This window comes from Alligator mississippiensis, chromosome 1 (assembly GCF_030867095.1).
Source record: "Alligator mississippiensis isolate rAllMis1 chromosome 1, rAllMis1, whole genome shotgun sequence".
Classification (NCBI taxonomy): domain Eukaryota; kingdom Metazoa; phylum Chordata; order Crocodylia; family Alligatoridae; genus Alligator; species Alligator mississippiensis.
In genome coordinates, this window is record NC_081824.1 from 388,528,075 (window position 1) to 388,546,372 (window position 18,298).

General features: G+C 42.6%; 1 long non-coding RNA gene across 1 annotated transcript in view; it reads left to right on the plus strand.

Annotated features, from left to right (window-relative positions):
• The first annotated feature begins 1,594 nt into the window (after positions 1–1,594).
• The window catches only part of LOC132250217 (uncharacterized), a 62,875-nt gene continuing 46,171 nt past the window's right edge, over positions 1,595–18,298 (plus strand). Inside the window, exon 1 of the long non-coding RNA XR_009461862.1 lies at positions 1,595–2,453. This is a non-coding gene — a long non-coding RNA (uncharacterized LOC132250217). The remainder of the gene's footprint in view (positions 2,454–18,298) is intronic.

An 18,298-nucleotide genomic window follows, 5' to 3' on the forward strand; every position in this document is an offset into this window, starting at 1 on the left:
GGGATGATATAGTCAGGGATGATCCTGTCTTGAGCAGGGGAGGGGGGGTGGACTAGATGACCTTGTGAGGTTCCTTGCAACCCTCCTCTATATGATCCTTTGATCCTATGGCTTCACCTTCCTTCCTTCCTTCCTTTCATTTGAAGATCCATCAGAGAATACCATCCTGAGATTCAGCCATCTGCTTGCATGGGAATTTCCCTCAGGTTTGGTAGTCAAGTAGCCTCTAGGGCTGCTGTGTAGTTAATATGCTGATATATTTTTCTGACCAAGTTAGATATTCCTTTTCTCAGATGCATAACAGACTTGTTTTGATTATAAACTGGCTTAATGAGAGCACTGACAGAGCATTAAAAAAATTCTTTGACTCATATTTAAAATAAATCTAGTGACTTTTTTTAAGATGTTATTTCTATCCTAAATCCTTCCCCCACTCCTCCCCACCCTGGGTCATCTTTGTTATTTAAACTGTGGTTCTACTGTGCAGAGAAGTAGCAATGGCATCAATGATGGCAGTTCCAGCTACAGCTATGGCTAAGATGACTTGGACCAGATTGGAAGTCACTCATGCACAGAGTTAAGGTCTGTTAAGGTGGCCCCATGCTCCAAATGTTGTCAACCTTTGATAGAATATATATATTCAATAATATATTGTAAAGTGCTATAATAATATAATATAAATTAATACAATAAATAATGTAATGCACAGATGCACATGGCTTAGACAGACATTAAGTTTCTCCAGGGGGAGACCCTGCTCTTTCAGGAGAAACCATGAGTGTACAGAAGTTCATAATTTCCCCCCACAGTAAAATTGGCCACTCTGGAAGAAAAATAACTTGGGAACAACCTGAATAGAGTGCTTCTCCTGAGAATCTCTCTCAAGTGACAGAAATACTGTACTGGTGGCAGACACAGAGCTGACCTTCACAATCCCAGTGTACTTTGCTTCTCTACCTTTCCCTCTCCCACAGATGGAGGGACAGCATGTGCCAGTCTCAGCCAAGCAGGGAACAGAATAGCCTTCCACTACCACCATCACCACCCCAAGTACTTTGGGCTGGAAAAGGTCAGTGCAAAATGTGTCAGAACAGCTTCGAAACAGTTTCGATGAAACAAAATGAAACAGTGCTTCTAAACAGCAAAACAAAACACAGTCCCTTCAAAATGGCAAAACAGAAGTTGAAACAAAATGGTGCTGTTTCGCACAGCCCTACTGGAGAGACTTGGGCATCTTTAAGAAGACTTTGGTTTGCTTACTCTGGGGTAAGATCTGGAGCCCTGTAAGAGCTGCTGCCAGGCTCTGGAGCCCTGTGAAAATCCACAGGCAAGTTCCAGGACAGTATAGGAGCTTCTGGGAACCCAGAGACTTGGATAGGGGGAAGAGGAAGCCCCGGGTACTGGGATTGTGGCCCAAGAGGTAGAGCCAGGAAGCTGAAGAACTCTAGGCTGCAAGCACAGGGCCACTAATTGGATAATGACCACAATTGATGTGAGAATTGCTAAGGAGACCCATGAGAGAACTCCAGCAGCCAACTGGGAGAAAATCAGGTCAAGTGAACAAAAGAATATATACTCTGAAAGAGGGGGAAAGGGAAAGAGAGCCTCAAAGATCTCTGCTGCAGCAAAGAGATTTCAGACCAGCAGCCTGGTTAACTAAAGACAGTCCTCAGCTGGCAGTCTTCAGTTGATTTCCTCTCTCTCAATGCTGTTTTCTTTCTAACCATTGTAGAGAGATGCTTAGGAGATGTCCTATGCTCTGTCTAACAAGCCTTCTCAGAACAGCTTAGATCTCCATCAGCAACTAAAACTCAAACCACCAGGTGATTACATTTGTCATTGTTAAGTAGTTAGGTTAAATTCAAAACTTGTAAGTGCAAGTTCTTTCCTAGATTTTAGGTTTATCTAGAATTGTGGGTTATGAAGAGAGTGCTGAAGGGGAGATACATAGGAAAAACAAAGGGCTATAAAAGGATGTAACCATCCCATTGCTGAGGGCTACAGCATCCAACTTCTAGGTGTTATGCCATCTAGTCAAGTCCACAGCATCAAGCTTGGTATCTAGGCATGATGAGAATTAACACCTACAATTAAGATGCACAAAAGGCAGCGTGCTGAGCAGGGAAACTATGTAATTCAGCCAAAAGGGAACCTTGAGGAAATGGATGCATCTTAAGCTGATCCACTTCAGGACATTAGATGTTTTACTTTGGGCTGTAAAGCATGTCTACATCCTAGATGCATCTTGAAAACGGCCCCAGAAATAGGTCAGCAGCTGCCAGAAGATAAGCCGTCCCGCATTGCCTTTATCCAATAGCTCATGGTTAGAATAGCCATGCAGCATATACAAACTGAATTCACTTCTGTCCTTTGCCTGAAGGCAGTTGAACTCATATCTGCACCTCCACAGGGAATACATTCAAGGCCTTCTGCTGAATCTGTTCCACCTGAAGGTAGGTGGCTATTGTTCTTCTCTCAAAGAACTAAGGAGGGCTCACTCTTTTTCATTTCATTTCATAGTGGAAATGGTGCTTATGTACTTCATGTTTAGCAGTCATTAGACTAAATATAGAAACAATCTTGAAAGCAAGGACTGAAATGTGGGACACTTTTCCCCAGATGAGTGGAGAAGCAATGAGGTTGATTCTGATCTGGTGAATTTGGGATCTGTTTCTGCAGAGTGGCCCAGCTACAATGAGGCGTAGTGAATATCTTCATCAGGCATAGATATGATTTATGTGCTGAGCTATTTAGTCCTGCCAAGGTTTTCAAGATTGTAATTTTGGGTTTAGGTGTCTAAATTCTGCCTAACACTTTAAGCTTCTAAGTCCTCATTTTTTATCTGTCTCAGGCTGTCCAGATCCTTTTGGGACTGAGCATCTGACAGCCCTGAGTTCTGGTTAGCAGGCACTTTCAGTGATGGGAGATATGCTATGATGAAAGGAAGTTTTACTTTTATGTGCCGGAACCACTAGAACATTGCTCTTTTTCTGAGGACTTTGGCTCAGAAAGAATACCTGTTAAGATAGAAGTGGGAAGAGAATCAGTCTCCCATTTACCTCCCTGGAGCTAGGATTTTATCGGTGGGATCTAGAAACAACACTTTTAAGTAACTTTAGAGCATTGACCAGCACTACCAAAGGTCTGGAGTCCAAAGCCACAAGCAGGGTATTTGTAAGTATTAGGAATGAAACCTATCACTCCTGACCCCATTGTTATTCTCTAACCACTTAACTTTTGTGTCATCACCTTCAAGGTTAAAGATATCAGCACTCTTTTCTGTGGGCAAATTTTAAATACCCCATGCAAAGTGAAACTTTTGTAAATTACCACAGTCACTTGTACTACTTTCGGGGATTGACTATGGGAGCCTTGGACCTGGCTGAGCCTGTTTTTGCTGTTATGTTCTGCTATAAATTAAGAGGAATGTCAGTGAAGTTAATGGGACTCTAACAGTGTGTGAAACTGATGTGAGATCAAAATTGAGCCTCCTATGGTTGAGATGACAATGAATGCATGTGAAAACCTATTTAATAAGTTGTGCTGATTATTGCTATAATATGCACAAACAGCTCAGCTGGTTGAAGTTGGAAACGAGCTGGGATCTTCACTGGTTTCAGCTTTGTTTGTGTGGCTTCAAAGTGATTAACCAGGGTACATCAGTTGATTATAACCCCTTAATTGTAAATCTGGAGAAAAACTAAAGAAACAAAATGCTGTCTGTGTAGACAAACAGTTTGGCTCAATGCCCTCTTTAGTGTTTACCCAGGCTGTAGACTGTTACTAAAAGAAATCAAAGAATAAATATGCTCTAAGGTCTAAAGATTCTCTCAGCTATGTAAAACCCAAAATAAGGGCTGGGAAGGGCAGATGCTCATTTGCATTTTTGGCATCCAGTGCTGATGATTAGAAGAAGCTGTGAGAAATGCTGGTGCATTAATATTTAAAGGAAAAGTGCATATAATAGAAGAACAATTATTTATGCAGTTTCCTACTCTGTGTGATATTTAGATTCTTAATGGAGTTACAAAAGCTTGTGCAATGGATATGATTCATAATCCACACATAGTATAGGGATTATACAGTGCATGGTTGTGTGTTCATGATTGCTATGATAGACTCCCTGGGAGCTCTCTTGCATTCTGAACCCTCTGTTCCTTTGTTTGCTCTCCTGATGCAGTTTTCTTGAGCCTGCTTCTCCTTCAAGTCTGACTCATCTCTTGGCTTGTAGTTCTCTGAGCCTTCAGAGATTTGCTGTGAGTGGCTCCTGCTGCCTCCTTTCCCAGATTATGGTGGCTTTCTCCCTTGACCTGTAGGAGATCATGTTCATCCTAGAGCTGCAAAAATATGTTTTTGCAATTTTTTTTTTTACAGTAGAATTTGCCTGTTGAAACTTCCATCCAGATGGAGGTTTTCACCTCTGCAAAGCATGTGGATAAAACTGGGAGGTAAACATTTTCTACACTTTGGTTGTTTGCCAAGGAGTAGCTGTTTGGTTGGCCATATGCAGCCAGTAGGGGAAGCCTAATTAAGTGGACATGACTGTGAGCCAGGTCGTCTTGAGTGGTTTTCCTATCTCCCCGAGTGACTACTTCTAATAACACTTTACTTAGTAAGAAGTAACTTCAACAGTACCTAATGAAGTGATCATGGACTTACAAAAGCTTATGCAGCTCTGATTTAGTTAGTCTATAAAATACCTTTCTACCCTGCTTCTGCCTGACTCACATGCCTAAAAACCTCTCTCTAAGTAACATTTATAATGTCTCCCAGCACTTGTGTGTGTGATCATGATGCACTTATTTTATTTATACCTTTTTTTTGCACACTTCTAGTTAGCCCTAACTAACACAAACCCAGCGTCATTTGTGAAGTTCCCTTCCAGTGTTTTGTGCTGTCTTCTAGGCTTTACTAGCTCCCCCAAATAAATATTTCTAAGAATGCTGAGGCATCACCAGTAAGATCCTTATCCCAGTTGGTGACATCATCCTTACATACCCATGCCAGGGGTTTCCAACCTTTTCTGGTTGGTGTACCCTTGGTGGCTGGTCAAGAAGCAGGGAGTCCCTTGGCCGGTTGACAGCCTGGTAAGGGGGAGTCCCCTGGTGGTCAATCGATGAGCGGGGGGAGGTCCCCTGCATGCAGTGTAAAAACCAGAAGCGCTGGGGGCAAAACCAGAAGTGCCTCCTGCTTCTCTGCACTGGTGTTACGTACCCCCTGGGGCCTTCCCAAGTACCCCCAGGGGGTACGTGTACCCCTGGTTGACAACCCCTGACCTATGCAATGGACTTCCTAGAAATTTTTGATGATAGTCTCCATTACCAACTGATTTCCTGAACCTAATCCATGGAAAATAAGGTTTATTTTTCAGGCTCAATGTACTGAATTTCCTTCTCTACATTTTATTGAAATCTCCTCTTCTTTGCTCACTACCACTTTCTGATTCCTTCCAGAATCTAGGGTCCAGTCAGTGACTCTCTTGCCTTCTGCTGGTGTCCTGCTTTTCTTCTTGATTCAGCTACAAGTGATTTTAAGGGGTTTGCCAAGTAAAGTGCAGCACGGTAATCTACTTTAAAGCTCACAATGGCATGTATCACTATGTCAAAGTGCCGATCTGAAAGAAGATATTCTGAATACACTGAAGATGAAAAAGCTGTTGGTGTCCATTACTTGAAAATTGAGCTGCTGTGTTGAACTCATAATCGGAAAAAACCCCCGTAGATTGGAAGCTTGAACAAAAACACAAACAAAGCACCTCAAGGGAATTGTATGATACGTTAGCCTGGAGGTGCAGGTGTTGGTAGGAAAGCAAAAGTAGTGCTGTAGTTCAGTAGCATAATGAAAGTGGGGAGGTGACTGGACCACCAGCCCCAGGCATCAAACCTGGAGCGGGGTGTAAAAACAGCAGTAGCTGTGTTGTTGGCTCAGCCAGTGGCAGTGTAACCACTGAGCTGCACCATGCACAGCTACTGTCTATGGCACTCAAGAATCTAGTTATATCTCTGTTGTAGTTAGAGGAAGAGTAGAGTCAAATGGATGGTTCCTTAGGAAAAAAAAAAGTTCTGCATTTAAATGGGAGAGCAATTGAGACAGAGAAGGTAGGGGAGCAATAGCAAATGAGAGCAACAAAATGAACCTAAACTGCACTGGATGTATTTCCAACACTGAAGGCCATGTCACATGGGGCACTCAGGGTGCCTGTAGACATGTGGGGATGCTGCTCTGATGCAGTGTAATTTCAGCGCATCGGAGCAGACTTGATGAGTCAAGTCTGCTGGAGCATGCTAATTAGTGTGCTCCAGCAATCTCCGGGTCTCATATTCAGTGTCCTTGCAATTCAAAATGGTGGTGGGAGTGCTTTTAAAGCTCATCAAACGAGCTTTAGTTAAAGCACCCTGGCTGCCATTTTGAAGCTCAGATGCTGAATACATGAGATACTGCAGGTGCTTTAATAGAAGCAGTTCTCAGATCGGCTCTAATGAAAGTGTTCCTCCTCCCCTGTACCCCTGAAGCACATGTACAGATGTGCATCTACATGAGATGCTTCAAGCAGAGTAGACTAATTCTACTGCACATTAGCACGGCAGGCAAGCCTGTGCTAATGCACAGAATTAATCTACTGTGCATTAGTATCACCACAAAAGCGTGCACCGGCGCTAATGCTCAGTAGTGCCAATTACAGTGCATTAACAGGTACTAAACTTAATGTGCGTTAATTACAGCACATTAATGAATGTGTAGATGCCCCCAGTGTGTATTAAAATGCTGTAATGTTTTGTGTAAGCTAACTGTCATATAAATGTGTGACAGCAGGGGGAACTGCACTGCTAATTAAACTGAACTATAAAAACAGTGCTAACTATATTAAAAGTACAGCTCCCTGAGATCCTGGGAGATGAGAGAAAAAGGAGGAGAAAACTAGAAGCAGCAAAAAGTGTGAAGCAGTGCTTGAATGTAGGGGAAGCTGCAGCAGAATACAGATGCAGCGGCAGAGGCTAGCACAGCTGGAGACTCTGGAGGAGTAATGGAACCAGGATGGTTGAACTATATCAGCAGAAATCAGATGTGTGAATGGCAGTTAAGCGATCTCAGGCCTGGAGGCTGGTTTGGGAGGTGTGGGAGGGTCTCAGGTTCTTTGAGTGAGAATACCACACTGTTATTGCGTGTGTTATCTGTTATTTAGCCATTAGGTTTGGACAAGGAGTTTGGAAAGGAGAAGGCTGAGGGGGCATATAATGGAGGTCTATAAAATCATGAAGGATGTGGACTAAGTGAACAGAGAACTGTTGTTCACCAAGTCCTAGAATACTAGAACTAGGAGGCACCCACCAAAATTAGTAGGTGACACGTCTCTCCCTCTTCCAAACTAGGGAGAGAGAAACATTAACTTTAATGTTAATGTTTCTGTCTCCCTAGCTTGTTGGCTTGTGACCCTGATCCCCCCAACATTTTCTGTATAAAATTGGGGATTTTCCTTTTGGCTTCCTGTGCCAGTTTCCAGGGTTGCAGGATTTGGTATGATGCACTTAAATTATGAGCATCTTTGGGTTTAAGCAGGATAACACCTGCTAAGTGCACTTGTATCAGATAATAGCAAAGCAAAGTTATGCCTTTTCCAGCAAGGAGTATCTTTAGATTGTATTAATTAACATGTGTGAAGCTAATGTTGGATTGCTCCACAGAAATAACATGATCAATTTTGGTCCTGGGACTGGGACCCACACTCAGCGGACTGTGGGTCCCAGGCCCAGGTCTGCACCAGTCTGCAGCCAGCTCGAGTGTGGTCCTGGTGCTGTTACTGACAATCAGTTGATTTTCAGTCCCAGTTCTGGGATTGCACTGGCATGTACAACTGGTTCTGGTGTGGGGCACTGGCAGAATCTAATAATTGTAACAAAACATACACAGCTTGTGTCGTGTGAAAGTTGTGCACCTTGTAAAATTGTAGTAAACATTACTGTGCAACTGTTCAGAACATGTTTTGACTTTAACACACAATAAGTGTCCTGTGCAACAAGGACCTGAGATATAACTTTTAGGTTTCCTACACCACCTGCACTTCTCTCCAAAGAATAAAACAGATGGTTTGACCTCATCTTTATTAGCAAACTCATAGTGAATCTATTTTTCACATTATTATTATTTATTTTCTGCAGACCTAAGAACATAGGAAGTGCCATACTGGGTTAGATCAGTAGTCCATCTTGCCCAGTATTCTGTCTCTGATAATGGTGGAAGCAACTATAGAGGGAGAGGATTGAGCTGGATATCTCTAGAGTGATCTATCCTCTATTCAGAGATTCTAGAGGAAACATCTTCAACTGTTCTGTTCAGTAGCCTTTACTGGAACTATCATCCATGAATGTATCCAGTCCCTTTTTGAACTTGGCTCTATCTGTCTCTACCAACTCCTGTGGCAGTGAATTCCACAAGTTAACTATGTGTTGCTTTAAAAAGTATTCTCTTGTTAGTTTTAAACCTATCGCCTACTAATTTTGGTGGGTGCCCCCTCATTCTAGTATTCTGGGACTTGGTAAACAACAGTTCCCTGTTCACTTAGTCCACACCCTTCATGATTTTATAGACCTCCATCATATGCCCCTCTCAGCCTTCTCCTTTCCAAAATGAAAAGTCCTAGCCTTTTTAGTTTGTCCTTGTATGGCAGCTGCAGCCTCTCATCATTTTGGTTGCCCTTCTCTGTACCTTTTCTAAATCTACATCCTTTTTGAAATGTGGGGACCAGAACCGCACAGAGTATTCAACATGCTATTGGTTAAATTGGGGCTGCTTAGCTTTGGCTCTTGAGCCACACCCCCTTGGGTCCCCTTTCACCATGCAATCTGTCTCTGGCATGTGTCTCCCTATCCATGCAAGCTGCGGTGGTGGCACATGCTCATTCCACTCTTCCTCCTCCTCCCCCCCCTGGTCACTGGCTGCACAGACAGTGTGTGAATCTCTGGGCCCTCCCATGCAGTGGGAGAAGCAGGCATCAAGATCCATTACGTATCAGAAAGACTTGGCTAAGAGGTTAATATAATTTGTATCCCAAATTTATATGAAACTAATGAGTGGTTAAGATCAACATTACATACCATTCAGGGAAAATAGAGTCTAACATATAATACCAGTCTTTGCAAATCACCCACTTGAAGATCCAGTGTTTTTTTGGATCTGAATAACCAGTGAGGGAGGCTTGAATCAGAAAAGGAACCAAACAGCTATTGACAGTAAATTAGTGGCTTGACTGGAGATAGTCATGAAGGAAATTCAGGTTTTTGTTTTTGTTTTTTTTAAATGGAAACATCAATAACAAGTTACTTAATGCCCACAAGGCTGTCTAGCTTTAGTATGTCTATATTACATCAGACCATGTTGGGGAGCACTGCTGTGAAAACATGCCCTGACCACTTGCTTCTGCTCCAGATATACTGCATGCTGAAAAATATCATGTAGTTGCTGTTCTCTTGAGCGTGCCTGAGCCTGAGTGGCATTGGGTACATCCTGAGCCCATGCCAAAAGCAGCTACATTACACTTTCTTGGCATATAGCATGCACAGAGTGGGGGGGAACAGGTAGGCAGGATGTGTTTTCATAGCAGTGCTTTCTACCATGGTCCAGTGTGATATAGGCTTTCCCACACTGTCCTGAATGCTGATGTATTTTAGTCATAGTACTACAGGTAGAAACCCTCAATTTTATAAAGAACCATCAAATAAAATTACAGTGCAGTTTGTCAACAGGCATTCTTTGCATGTCTTAGAAGATATTTATTGCAGTTATTTTCCATCCTTATTCTGCTAAATTGGATCTCACTAATATTATTATGGCAAATATCTCTTTGCTTGATTTGTGATGGCAGTTATTTTTATTTGAGCCCTTGCTTCTCAATTGTAGTTGAGGCTTTATTCAATGAAGTCTAATAAAATCACACAAAAAATTCTTCTCAACTTAAATGCATGTCACAGTTTTGTGCTTCACTCATATAGGAATATGTGGAGCAATTGTAGATACAAGATCAGGTAGATTCAGATTGATTTGCTGGTTTTTGTGTAAAGTCTGCATTAGAAAACAACATTTTGTAAAATTGTACTCTCAATACAGATGTCGTATAATACATGGAAATTAATCAACGGCTGGCTTTCTATAGGCAGATTGGAAATCCTGTGTTTTAAGCCAAAATATATAACTCTTCATATGAACAGGTTTTGAATTTGTGCCAGATCTAAAGTTGCTAGCAGATTTATTCATCTTGTTCACTGACTATTAAAAGAGAACATATGTTGATTAGACCCTTGACTGAACTAAACACAGTAGTTTCTGAAATATATAATCTGGCCTGTTCTTAAAAGGGTTGAATGAAATGAAACCAACTGAATAGCACTTTATTTGGCTTTCTTGCCTTGTTTCTGCTCATCCAAATTAATAGTGATGCAAACACCAAGTAAAAGTGAGAGACAAATGCACAGAGTGATGGTCTGGCTTTTATTTTAGTTATCTATTAAAAGACCAAATGTGATTGACAGCAAAAAAATTGCTTGAAATTTCTTGAAGCCTAGCCCAGGCCCAGATGTTCTTATGAAGCAAGCTGGGGGCTAACTGCTAGGCCAATTATGATGCTGCTGGAAGATGAAGTGGTCTGTTCATCCAGTCAACAGGGCTAGGGACAGACATTCAAAAAGTCTGAGCCTGAATTGATTCAATCTTTGTGGGTTAGTTTAACCTGGCTAGGCTGAACTGGTTTGTAACCATACAGACATCCCCTCTGGACCGAGGAAATGCAGGCACATGTCTGCAGTGGCTCAGGCTAAAAGGTGGGGAGTGCTAGAGCAGCCCTCCCTTCCACAGTGCTGAGCTGAGGGGGGGCATGGCCAGGCCCTGGCAGGATGCTCTGATTAGGGAGGGGTTCCCCCCCCTCAACCCCACTGCTGCTCCCTACCAGTGAAGGAGCCAGCAGACAGTTGATAACAGCATTTAGTTACACAGCAGGGAGTTACACAGGGAGTTGATAGCATTTATCAGCCCATCAGAAAACAAAATCCTCTCTCATTAGTTCAAGCTCTTCTTAAACAACTTTTTCCAAGGAAGAAATGGAGGAACATTACCAGCTACCTGTTGATTAGCTCCAAAAAAGCCCTAAGTGGATGCTCTCCTGTCTGCCTTTGTCCTGTCTGCCTTGCACAGACACCTCTCGGCATTATCCACATGCTGGCTATGGTCCATACTCGGGGGGGGGGGGGCAGGAATCCCTGTTTGAGCAAGGACTTGGGGGTGGGGGGAGAGTGGGAGAGAGTGGTCTGGGCATATTTTCACAACAGTGGGCACATCTACATAAGATGTTTAGTGCAGAGCTGCTTAATTAGCTCTGCAGTAAACACCTCCATGTCTATACGTGCACCCATATTGGGGCTCATGAAACTAATAAACTCCAGAGAAGGTTAATACTTGTATTTACAAGTACTAGCCTGCTCCAGATGTTGGGTTTTTTTGTGCGCAGCAGCACATGTGTAGATGCTGTTTGGCTGGCTGGGACAAGAGGGTGTTTCAGTCCAGGGGTTTCCTGCTGGCTGCTCCATGCTGAAGCACCCTTGTACCCCAGACAGGTCCTCTGCAGCACATTGAGCCCGGTCAGAGCAGCTCTGGGCTGCTGTCAGCCAGGGCTGCTCTGACTAGGCTCAATGTGTTGTGTATAAGTAAACTCTGGAGCAATATACTGTGGAGTTTTTTGCTCCCAGGCACATATTCAAACAGTGTGCCTAGGAGCAAAACACTCTGGAGCTATAAGCCCTGTAGTTTATTTGTGTGCATTAATTGCATGTGAAAATGCACCTGGTGCTCCCTAACATGGTCTGATGCAATGTCGACTTGCTAGAGCTAAGTTGCCTTGTGGACATTTATTAACATGTTATTTCTGTTTTTATTTGAAGAACAAATAACTTTTTAAATAAACCGTTTGCTGAGAGTGCAGTTTTGTTTGTAACGAATGAGCATTTCTTGGCCTTGTGGTTGAGATAGCTGAGAGTATGACAATGGTAATGATAACAACTAGTGGCATGACATTGTTCTAATGGCGTGTCAGGTAACAGCCCCATTTCTTTGTAAAGTAAAAATTGCACATTATCTCCTACTCTCCTTCCTTTCATCTTTTAATTTAGTGTTCTCTCTGACACACCTTATATTTTCTCTTGAACCTTGACCAGTTCCTCCTGAAGTGCAATATGCAGTATGTCCTGATGAGGCCCAACAGTGCTGACCCAAACAACTATTCTGTTCCTGCTGGAATAGAGTAGTCATCACTTGGAATGGCACTGGTAAGCAGACTGCTTAAAAGTGTAAGAGGCTTATTGATTAGGTGAGTTTTATGGTGACACAATTGTAATTTATGGGATTTCTTTTTCTTGGACACATTTTGAATCATTGATGTGATTCTCAGTCACTTTTGTGCCAGAGTATAAATCAGTCATCCACTACCAGCTATTCATGTTTCTGCAACCGTGCACATTCTGTGTGGTAATTTGGAATGCAGTGAAGGAAAAAATAGTACAGATCAATAATGTGGGATTTTTGGGTGCTTAGCCTAGAAAATAGAATGTAGTTTATTCTTTGAGGATGTTAAATATCTATTATACACCATGATGAAGGGGAAAATCATTCTAGGAAGCTAAGATTTATATGGCCTTCTTTTTCCTTAGCTAAATAAAAAATAAATAAAATAAACATAAGTAGGTATAATAAATTACTGCTTTAGGGATATGGTAACACAAAATATCAGTTTGCTTTATATATTCAGTTAGTAAATATTATGTATTGATCAATGAAAGGAGAATTCCCATGAAAGCATGTCTTAAATGACCTATACATTGATACCAAAAAGTTCATAAGGGTTAGATTTATTTCCAGGGATTTCAATGGCCTTAGTAGAAAGATGGCAAAAATAAGTGTAAGCCATTATTTATTTTTGAGAAAGCAGTAGTTCCCAGAGGTCCTGACCAGGGTCAGGGCCCCATTGTTCTAGGTGCTGTACAACATGTAAAGAAAATAGTTCCATATGCAATGCAATCATCCTCTGTTCCTCCTTTTACTTCCTTATATTAATTCTATAGTTCCCTGGTACTGATGTGAACAAAAAATAAGTCTATGGCAATTACTGCTGCCACCACTTGCCCACCAATACATTTCTGGATATGTAGGGAGCACCACAGGATGGATCAGATGGCTCCATGGGCCAGATTTGGCCCGCAGGTCAGAGGTTGAACACTAGTGCCTTGGTCAGATTTGTTTGGAGACCATTTGCTTTACTTCTGAACCCAAAGGCTGCCTATACATGTGCTTTGGAGGGGAGGGGGGTGTTAATTAGAGTACTTCCTGTAGAGCTGCTCTCATAAAAACGCCTCACCTTCATGTGTATTAGGCCCCCTGCAGATTTAAAAATGGCCTATGAGGTTCAGATAAAGCATCCCACTGGCCATTTTTCAATGTCTGAGGGCTTATACACGTGATGATGAGGCCACGCTGTATGAATGCAGAATAGACTCGATTAGTCAAATGTGCTTTGATGAGTTCTAATTGGAACACGAACCAGCATGCGTATAGGCAGCTTAAATTCTTATCTTGTGCAAGCCATGTTTACTTAGCGCATTCATCTTTCTTTTCTGCAATACTGACCCTCCTCACCAATCTTCAGAAACTGTAGATTTTTAGAAACTTTGATTGATTTCTTTGACAGGCCATGATTCCTGGGCTGCTTTCTAGGGACTACAGTAGGTCTCAGTACATAGATTTATGGGATGCATTTAGACTTTTAGAGGAAACAGGAGCTGGTTGCCACTTCTGAACAATTGCATTGTGGGTCACACAACTCATGCATCATTTTATAGTTCCTATCTGCTTCTATGCTTTAATATTATTTACTGTTAAGAAAGAAGAGTGGAGAAAGCTTTCTTATGTCTGATAATGTTCCTTCTTTAGTGATGAAATATCACGGAACATTAAACTGAATGCTTGCATGACCTCTAAAGAGAAGCCCTTTATGAAATGACACCTGTTGTTTGTTTTTAACTGTACAGTAGATGACAAAATAGATTTAGGCAGGTTTGTGCTACAGTCTCTTGCTTTCTATTTGTTCCCCCTTTGTTGCATCTTGCATTATATTTGTGAAGGATAGCATATTATTGTTATGCTTCTCTTAGTTTAAGAAATGGCTGCCTTAAGCGGGCATGGCATGTACCCTCCAGAGGATTACTGAATTAGGGGTAAAAAGTGTTTTACCTGACAGCTCAAATTTCTGGAGGGATTGCCAGCTTGAAAATTACAACAGCAGCAACAAAAGCTGGAAAGCCCAATTCTGCAACTCTGACTCACAGTGAGTAGTATGTTCTTGAGTGGGCTATCCATCCCACACAGATCTCATTGAAGAGTCATTCAGTAGGACTGGATTGCAGAATCCTGTCCTCTTTGATTAAGAGTTCTCAACTCCTAAAACAATAGGGGTATGGGTCCCTCATTACATAATAACAGATGCCAGTGAAGAAAACATGATTTTTTTCTGCCTCTTACTGAATCCTTGAAGACTTTTATATGGTTCAGTGTGGTGTATGAGCTATGTTTCCAGGAATGCTGGCAGACAACAGGGCAATCACTGTTCACCATCATGTCAGATTTACTTTAACCAGCCTCAGATGCCCAATGAGGAGTGGTAGAAACTGTCAAGCAGCAATGTTTGTTTGGATCCCTGTCTGGTTACCTTAAAGTCTGCCTGCCGCCTTGATGTTGTAATATACATAGGCTGTATGAAATTACTTGAGAAGGGAGGAACTGGGCAAGCAGTGGAACAACTTGGTCTTCTGAGTTTAGGAAGTGGATGAGTTCTGGGCAGCTTAGCTGGTAACATAGACAACTTCTTACAAATCTGCAGCTTCAGGTATGTACATTATTTTAATTTCCTATGAAGTTGTAATACTGCAGTTAAAGTGCTCTGTCACAGGTAGCTGGGGTGAAGAATACTGATTTTTTTTTTTTATTTTTTTTTTAATGATGCTAAGGTAAATAATATAGGCTTATTTGAGATTGGCCACTCCATCTGTCAGCTGCCAGGTCTTCCTAAATAAATACCACATGCTATCATCTATTCATTCTATTTATTCACAGATGATCTGGGAAGGGGGGGGGGGCAGGGTGTGAATAGTGAGTGATGTGACCAACTTTGCAGATAAGACAAAACTATTTTAAACAAGTTGAAGAGAATGTTAAACATGATGATTGGTGCTATATTTAGTATCTTCCTACCTTTATACTTGCTTACTACTATGAATCTATCTGCACAGGAGTCAAAGACTGGAAAGAAAAATTATTACCTCTAATTCCCAAAAGGAACCCAGGGAATTACAGGCCTGTAAATCATGAGTTTAACTTTTGTTTGTGGCAAATTGGTAGAAACAATAGTAATAAAAAAGGACTGTTCAACACATGGATGAACAGCCTTGCAGGGGAGAAAACAGCTTGGCTTTACTAGGGAGAGGTCATGTCTCACCAGCTTCCTACAGTAGTTTGAGGGCATCAACAAGAATGAGGATCAGGGTGTTATCCAGTTGATACAGTATATTTGGACTTTCAACAACCCTTTGCCAAAGTCTCATATCAAATGCTCTTAATGAAGTTAGATTGTTGTGGTATTAGATAGAAAGTCCACTTGTGGATCAAAACATTGCCTACCGATAGAAAACAGAGTGGGTTTAAATGGTGAGTTCTCAGAATGGAAAGAAGTAAACAGTTGGGTACCACAAGGATCTGTGTTGGGATAAATAATCTGGAAAGGGGGTGGGTGACCAAGTTTGCACATGACATAAAATTACTCAGTGGTAAAATCCATAGCCTGACTGAAGAGCTGCTGAAGGAACTTGCGAAATTGAGTGCATGGGCAACAAAATGGCAAATGAAATTCAATGCTGATAAGTGCAAAGAGATGCACACGGGAAACAAAATAACTCAATTTATACATACCTGATCTTCTTCTCTTGTCTCTCTACCACATTTGACCATTTTGTTATACCTGCTTGTATTCGTTTATTGTACTTTCAAGATCTTTCATTGTATATGTGCCATTGAGCAGCAGGCATTGCAGTATGTGTTGCATAGTCTGAGACTCTGTGCCATAGTCACACATGGTTGAACTAATAGTATAGCCCCACTTTTTCATTAGTTCCTTGGAGTGTCTGACTGAGGTGTAGGCAGTTGAGACATTGCCCTCTTTGCCATGGTTCATCATCCCTGGTGGTAAGGACGTGGTCATTAGAAAGTACACTTTTTCGCTGTCAGGTATTTTCTTCAGCCTCTTGTTCTACATCTGTAAGCATCTATAACAACCCACCTATAACAACCCAATTGTCTGCTTCAGTGTAGCATTGGGTGGTTGGGTGTTGATGAGGAAGCTTCTGTGTGACTTCAAATGTTTGTGTGCTGAAGGATGGTCATACAGACGGCAGTGTTTCTTCTAAGCTGCATAGCGTGAGTGAGTCTGTGTGGCCACACACACCACACAGCTTAGAGGGACTGCTGAAGGAGGGTGTCTCATGTGTTCAGGTTGTCTCAATCATTCTATCCTGTTGGCCACTGCTCTTTTGATGTCAGATGGAGTGATGCCAGCCAGCAGATACACGCTGCTTAGGGTGGTAGGCTTCAGACCTGTGGTGCAATAGCAGCTAGAATGGGGTCAAGGAGCTTGGTATGTATGGATCTCTCCCATACAGGGCATACATACTTGGCAGAAGAGAAACTGAGATCCAGAGCAGTGGATCAGATGGTTGAGGGGCTAGCTCCCCATTTCAAGTACGTGAGCTTATATAGAATGTTGTTATAGGTGCTTACCTTTGCTTTTATCTTCACAATGTGTTCTTTGTATGAAAGGGTTTGACTGAGGGGGACTCCAAAGTAAACTGGATTTAGACAGTGGAGTAGTGGGGTCCCAGACCATATGATGTTGAGCTGGTGATTGGCCTCATGGTTTTTCAGATGGAAGGTGCATACTTGTGTATTTGTTGGGTTGGTGTGTAATTGGTTTCCAATGTAGTATGAGGTTAGGCCAGGGGTGGGCAATTATTTTGGGTGGAGGGCTGCTTACCAAGTCTTGGCAAGCTGTTGAGGGCTGTGTGGGTAGCTTTGCTCTTTGACAGGCTCCCTGCCCTCTGGTTACCATCTTGAGATGGGAAGTCCTGCCCCCTAGCCCCCAATCTTAGCCACCAGAAGTCCCTCCCGTTGCCCCCAGAAATAATCCTTTCAGCAAGGGATTTTGCTTTCTTGGAACCAGATAAATACCAAATGATATTCTAAAAATTGAACATCTACAGCATTTATTAGTTTGATTTCAAATTTGTTTGTGTAGTGTACATAGAGGTGATTGCACAATAGCTTACAATGAAGTTTTACTCCTGTATACTGTGGAGGATATGGTGGGGGTGGGTATAGGTTTGTGGGGGGCTGTCGGTGTATGGGTATTTGGGGTGTGGGTGGGTGTGGGGTTTTTTGTGGGGGGGTGGATAGATGTGGGTGTGGGGTGAGAGGGCATGTGGATGTGTGTGTGGATATGGGGTGTGGGGTGAGAGGGCATGTGGATGTGTGTGTGGATATGGGGTGTGGGGGGGGTCTGCATGTATGGCAGTGCACAGGGGTGTGTAGATGTGTGTATGGTGGGCGTGTGGGATTCACTCTATGAGAACACACACACACACACACACACACACACACACACACACACACACTCTCTCTCTCTCCTCCTCCCTCATTGCATGGACACACCTTCCCCCTGCACCTGGCTCCTGGCTCTGTGCTCCCAAAGTCTGGTGATGCAGCTGGAGAACATGTGGTGCTGGAGCAGCTGGCAGGCATGCAGGGAAGCAGTGAAAGCTGCAGTAGGCAGAGGCTTCTGGTTGGGGGGCCAGGAGTGGGAGGGGGTTGTGGGTGAGGTGAGGCTGGGCTGGTCATCCTGCTGGTTTTCCCTAGGTTGTACTGCCCCTAGCTCCTGTCCTTTTTGACAGGCAACCAGGAGCAGATAAATATTAAATTTCTAACTTTTTTTTAGGGGCCCTGTGGGCCAGAGAGCGAGTGGCCTGGCAGGCCAGATCTGGCCCATGGGCCATATTTTGCCTGTCCCTGTGTTAGGCCAATTAGTGCCTCAGGGATTTTTCAGCATGGTCAAAGCAAGTGTTTTGGCTGTTATTGCACAGCTGTTATTGCATAGCTTCTCTGCAGGAACTGTAGCAGAAACATTTAAATTGCAACCCCGGTCAAGTAATACCTGATAATACCT